The sequence below is a fragment of the Diceros bicornis genome, chromosome 25, assembly GCF_020826845.1.
Source record: "Diceros bicornis minor isolate mBicDic1 chromosome 25, mDicBic1.mat.cur, whole genome shotgun sequence".
NCBI lineage: Eukaryota > Metazoa > Chordata > Mammalia > Perissodactyla > Rhinocerotidae > Diceros > Diceros bicornis.
The window spans coordinates 14,355,543-14,361,542 of NC_080764.1; the positions used below are offsets into that span (position 1 = coordinate 14,355,543).

General features: G+C 47.9%; 1 long non-coding RNA gene across 1 annotated transcript in view; it reads left to right on the forward strand.

Annotated features, from left to right (window-relative positions):
* Positions 1–5,554, forward strand: part of LOC131421703 (uncharacterized) — a 42,456-nt gene extending 36,902 nt beyond the window's left edge. Inside the window, exon 3 of the long non-coding RNA XR_009223933.1 lies at positions 5,435–5,554. This is a non-coding gene — a long non-coding RNA (uncharacterized LOC131421703). The remainder of the gene's footprint in view (positions 1–5,434) is intronic.
* The last annotated feature ends 446 nt before the right edge of the window (positions 5,555–6,000 follow it).

The window sequence follows — 6,000 nt, forward strand, 5'->3', positions numbered from 1 at the left end:
CTGGGAGCAGGGTCTCTGCCTGACTTATCTCCACAAGGCAGAGGCTGTTTAGTTACTGAGTAAGTGATGGATGCTGGTGCCAGACTTCCTGGGTTCCAATCCTGGCTCTGCCACTTAGCTGTGTGACCTTGGGCAGGTTAATTTACCTCTCTGTGCCTCAGTTTCTTATCTGCAAACGGGGGATAATAATAATACCTACCTCCTGGGGTTGTTGTGAAGCTTAAGTGAAGTAATGTGTGTAAAGCTCTTAGCGATAGCTCTGAATGTGTTAGCTGTATCACTGTGCCTGACACAGTGCTGGGTGTGGTTAACACTCAGGAAGGGTAATTACAGTAGAAAGAGCAGCTAACAATTACTGAGGCCTTACGCTTACCAAGGTGCTTTGTTAAGCTTGTTGCATTCATTATCCCATCTAATTCCCGAGCCAACACTGTTCATTCATTCATTCACTCCCTCACTCATTCGCCCTGGTTACCGGATGCTGCACTGGGGTAGGCATCGTGCACACAGTGGAGAACCCAAGAAACAAGGTCCCTTGTTACATTAGTAACAAGTGAGTTGTTAGTTTACATTCTTGTGGGGAGACAGACAGTAAGCTAACAAAAGTGTAATCTACAGCGAAATGTTATAAAGTGACAGAATAGATGCTCTGGGAAGGAGAGCATCCTGGCAAGCGCTGTATTAGACAGGGCGGTCTCTCCATGGAGGTTACCGGTGTGGAGACCCCAGTGATGGGAGGGAGTGGCCATGCTCCTCTCAGGATTGAGAGGGTTTAGACAGACATTCTGCTCTCATGGACCTTCTGTTTTGGTGGAAATACAGATGTGACGTTGGACCTATGTCTTGACATGAGTACAGCCATGTTTGGCCGCTCCATTGACCTACAGCCACCAGCACAAAAAGAAATATAAAAGCTGCTTTCTGCATGGTGGAAACTGGCCCTTCTCCCGTGGAGATAGTTGCAATGTGTGAAAATTTCAAGGCCCTTCGGGCACTGCAGCCTGGGACAGACTGGCCATCTGTGCCAGGCTGTGACGATAACCAGGGTAAACAATGCACGTACACAACTACTGGGCTGGGACGTTAGCCAGGGGGCTCAGTGCACGTACGCCACTGATAACCATTTGTGCATGAAAACACTAGATGCTTGCTCTGCAAACTCTGTAATTGCTTACTCTGAAAATTACTGATGGTACAAAAACTGCTGGAAACTGAGCCCTAGTGCAAGTTCCACCTGTGGAAGGGACGCCTTGCCCAGGACGTGTGATTCCCGCTCAGCCGTGTCGATTGACAGGACTCTCCCGGCAGTGGGGCATGGATGTTGTGAGTAATTGACTTATTGTGAAGTAATTGATCTGATGTGTTCTCTTTTCCGTCAACCTCGTGTTTCTCTTTCCGGTTGATTTGTGTCATTTCCCTTCAGTTGATCTGGTGTTTCCCTTTCCAATCGAGCTGATGTTTTTCCCTCTTATTATATGACCTATTCGAATTTGCTATCTCAGCCGATGTGGATGTTTTCCCTTTCCAGTCGAGCTGGTGTTTTTTCCCTCTTATTATTTGACCTATTCGGATCTGTTTGCAGACTATCGCCTTTACTGTCCTCTATATAATAAAATATACGTTCAGTCCATTTGTTTGGAGTGGAAAGTTTCTTTTACGTCTCCGATAAAATCCCCCAAACCTCTCATAACCTACCAGCAAGAGTGACAAAAGCAGGGCACTCTGAGGACACAGAGCAGGAAGGCCAGACTGATTGGGTGTCTCTCCTCTGCAAGTGACAGAAACCCCACTCAACTGGATTAGTGAAAAGGGAAACTTACTGGCTCAGGTAAGTGACAAGTTGGAGGTAGGCTGGCTTCAGGCATGGCTGAATCCTGGTGTTCAAATGGTGGCTTTTGGATGATGTCTCTGCTTCATCTCTCAGCTCAGATTGCCTCTCTGTGGGTTTTGTTCTCCACAGGCTCTCAGGTTGTGCCCGCAATCCCCACACTGACTACGTGGTCAGGAGGATGGTCAGAGTGCTCCAATTGGCCAGGCTGACTCCTGTGCCCACCCCGCCCACCCCCTGAGAATCAACAGTAGATTTCCAGAAGGAAACTCAGGCTGGTGTTCCAGGAGAAGGGCTGCCCAGCAGATGAAACCGACAGGTGTCCCTGCAAGGACCAGACTCCCTGGGGGCACAGGGCAGGGCTCCTGGTAGAAGTGATGTTCAAGCAAGTCCCGCGGCTGAAGAGGGTGGAGAGAGGCGACAGGGTAGGGAAGAGAATCAGAGTCTCAGGGTTGAAGGGGGACTTGAGGGTCCATGTAATTTATCATCCACTCTGGAACAGCTCTGGGAAGGGAAAGAGCACTATTAACAATTATGCTGGGACAACCATCACAGCAGGGATCGCTGTGGGCAAACTGCAACCTAGGGCCACCTGACTTAAAGAGATCCTTTCTGAACCTCCTCTGATGCTCAGTTCCCGTTCACATCCATCCCAAGAGCTCACCCAGCCTTGGCTTGCATGCCTTCAGGGCTGGGACTTTCCCTACTTTCTGCATAAGCCTGTTTTCTTTTGGTTCAGCTCTGCTAATTTGTTTCTCTGTCTGTTGCACCCAAATTTGTTTCTCTGAAGCTTCTATCCATTGGTCCAGGTTCCAGACTCAACACTTTGGAGTGCCACAAATTTTATTCCTCTTCTCTGAGCAGCCAATTAAATGTTTGAAGATGAAGACAAAGATTGTATGCCCTGGAAATGTCTCTTCTTCAGCCTAAACCTGTTAAGTTTCTTCCTCAATAAACCCTAGATGGTGACAATGACTGATTCATTGACTCAGCCAGATCAGAGACCATGTCGATGGCAGAAGCCTCTCTTTGCTTTGCTTGCTGCCTCTGCAAACCCTGGCCGTCCTTCACAGTCTGAGTGACAGCTTGCTTTCGCCAGGAAGTGTAGTTGGACTTGATTCGTGCAAGCAGAGCCCTCGTCTCACACGGCTCCCTCCCCTTCCCTTGCTCCAGCCATACTGACCTGTCTCTGACTTGGACACACTAACTCATTCCAGCCTCAAGGTCTTTGCACTTCCCTGTCCCCTGCCTGCGATGCTCTCCCCCAGGGCTCTGCTTGGTCCCTTCCTTTCCACACACGGAGTACAGGCTAGGAGGCCTTCTCTGCCCGTCCTCTCTATGGCTGCACTCACCCACCCACCCCCTACTCTTCCTTACGTGGCTCTGTTTTATTTTCTACACAGCACTTGTCACTCTCTGGGAGCATCCTGTTAATTTATTTACTTGCTGTGGTTGTCATCCCCGCCAGAATATAAACTGCCAGAGGGCAGGACCTGGTTTTCCTGGTTCACTTCTTTATCTCCATTGTCTAGCTCAGTACCTGCCACCTAGTAATTGTTCAATAAACATTGGCTGGATGAATGGTGGATGAGTTCCTATTGTGGGGGATCAGAATTGGCCACCCCAAAATGTGTCTCTTTGGCTTGATTATTTTTAAGGACAGAATTCTCTGAAAGAAACTTTGACCTTCCCTCTAACTACCTAAAAGAATTTAAGATAGAAGGCCTGTTCCAGGAAGGAGCTAATACCATACATAACTGTAGTATAACATAAAGCAGATGAGATAGACAGAAAGGCGCCAGCAAGCCCATTTTTTTTAAATAATTTTATTTATTTATTTATTGTTTCCCCCAAAGCCCCAGTAGATCGTTGTATGTCATAGCTGCACATCCTTCTAGTTGCCGTATGTGGGACACGGCCTCAGCATGGCCAGAGAAGCGGTGTGTTGGTGTGCACCTGGGATCCAAATCCGGGCCGCCAGCAGTGGAGCGCGTGCACTTAACCACTAAGCCACGGGGCCGGCCCAGCAAGACCATTTTTATCAAAGTTCTGTCTCTCGGGTCACATTGTCTATAGGTGGCCCAGCAAACACTTGTTTATCAAACATTTGCTTTTCCGTCTCCATGTGAATTGCCTTCCTCCCCCTTGAACCCCCAACATCCTCCTTTGTCTTTGGCTGAAGATGGTATTTAAGGGGGCGGCTTCCACCATTTTGGCGAGTTACTCAGCTTTCCTGGGTTTCTCCTGTGTATACATGTTATTAAACTTTGTTTTAGTTTCTCCTGTTATTCTATGTCATGTCAATTTAATTCTTAGACCAGCCAGAAGGACCTAGAGGGTAGAGGAATTGTCATCCTCCCCTACACTATCCTTGCACAATTCTGAATTTTATGATACTCCCTGTGTATTTTGGATTTCCTCCACCTGTGCCCTTCAGCATGAAGAGTTGAGTAACATTGAATGATACACATAAGCATCATATTTGGATGCGGATGCGTGGGTCCAAGTCTTGCCTTCGCCTTTTACTGACTGAGGACTTGGGGAATTCACTGACTCTGTCATTAGTCTCCTCATCTATAAAATGGGGACAAGAAAAATGCCTGAAGCACAGCGAGTGTGTGAGGGTCCCACGAGCTCATGGGTGTGAAAGCACTCTGCGAGCTGAACACGCTGTGTGCCTGCTGGAAAATGGTATTGCTGTGGGACAAACTTGCCTTGTTAATCATGAGGTTGTACCATGTGGAATTGCTGATACTCAGCCATTGTGACCTGCTAAAATGGCAATTTCATATGGTTCAACCTGACATTTCCCACCCCCAACCAAAACAGTAGTTTTTCCTGTATCACTAGAATGCTCTGATACGTTCTTTGAGGGCAGTCCCGATATTCCCCACAAAGCTTAGCAGAGTGCTCTGCATACAGTCGGTTCTTTCACCTGAACATTTGGGTAATTACGTCTGCCCCTAGAGCAGTGAGCGGTCAAATTAAGAGGAAGTGCTTATCTCTGCTCAGAGATCTCAAGGCTGCCTTCCTAGACGCCAGATTGGAGCTGAATCTGGAAGGGTGAGCAGAAGCTCAGCAGGTGGACAACAGGGCAGGAGCATTCCAACAGGAGCCACGTGTGCAAAAGTGTGAAAGTGAGAAGGCATGGTGCATTCTGGGAACTTCAAGTCTCGTCTCTGGGCAGCATGAAACTTTTCCAGATGAAACCAAGATGTTAGGGTCTCTCGCTCCCCAGCACCCCTGTCCCACTCACTATCTCTACTATTCATTTAGCCCTTTGCACCTCTGTTGTGGTTACTGTTATTTTTTTTATTTTTTAATTTTTGGTGAGGAAGATTCGCCCTAAGCTAATACCTGTTGCCAATCTTCCTCTTTTTTGCTGAGGAAGATTGGCCCTGAGCTAACATCTGTGCCTGTCTTTCTCTATTTTGTATGTGGGTTGCCGCCACAGCGTGGCTTGATGAGCAGTGTAGGTCCACGCCTGGGATCTGAACCTGTGAACCCGGGCCGCCGAAGTGGAGTGTGCTGAACTTAACCACTATGCCATGGGACCGGCCCCTGGTTACTACTATTTTTGATCTCCATCCATGTTCTTTCTCCTAGGAGCGGGTGAGCATCTGAAGACAAGGAGCCTGGTCCTTCTGTAATCTACGCAGAGCGTCATCACCCATCTCACCAAGCTTATTGTCGTCAAACAAATGGTGGTCGATTGGAGCGCTGGTCTTGTCCCTGTGAGATTTCCAATCTTTTTTTTTTTTATAATTTTATTTATTTATTTTTCCCCCAAAGCCCCAGTAGAGAGTTGTATGTCATAGTTGCACATCCTTCCGGTTGCTGTATGTGGGACGCGGCCTCAGCATGGCCAGAGAAGCGGTGCGGCGGTGCGCGCCCGGGATCCGAACCCGGGCCGCCAGCAGCGGAGCGCGCACACTTAACCGCTAAGCCACGGGGCCAGCCCAAGATTTCCAGTCTTAAATTAGACCAGCTCATGTTAGGAAATCAAAGTCCTCTCCAACTTGATCACAGTCTGGCAAAGTCTCTGGCTGTGGCAACAGGGAGAGAAGGGCACTTGCTTTCCTTGAGTGTTAGTGATAGGCAATGTATGAAGCAATTCACTTGTTCATTTTTTTGTTTTTTAGCAAATTTCAATTATACAGTACAATGTTATG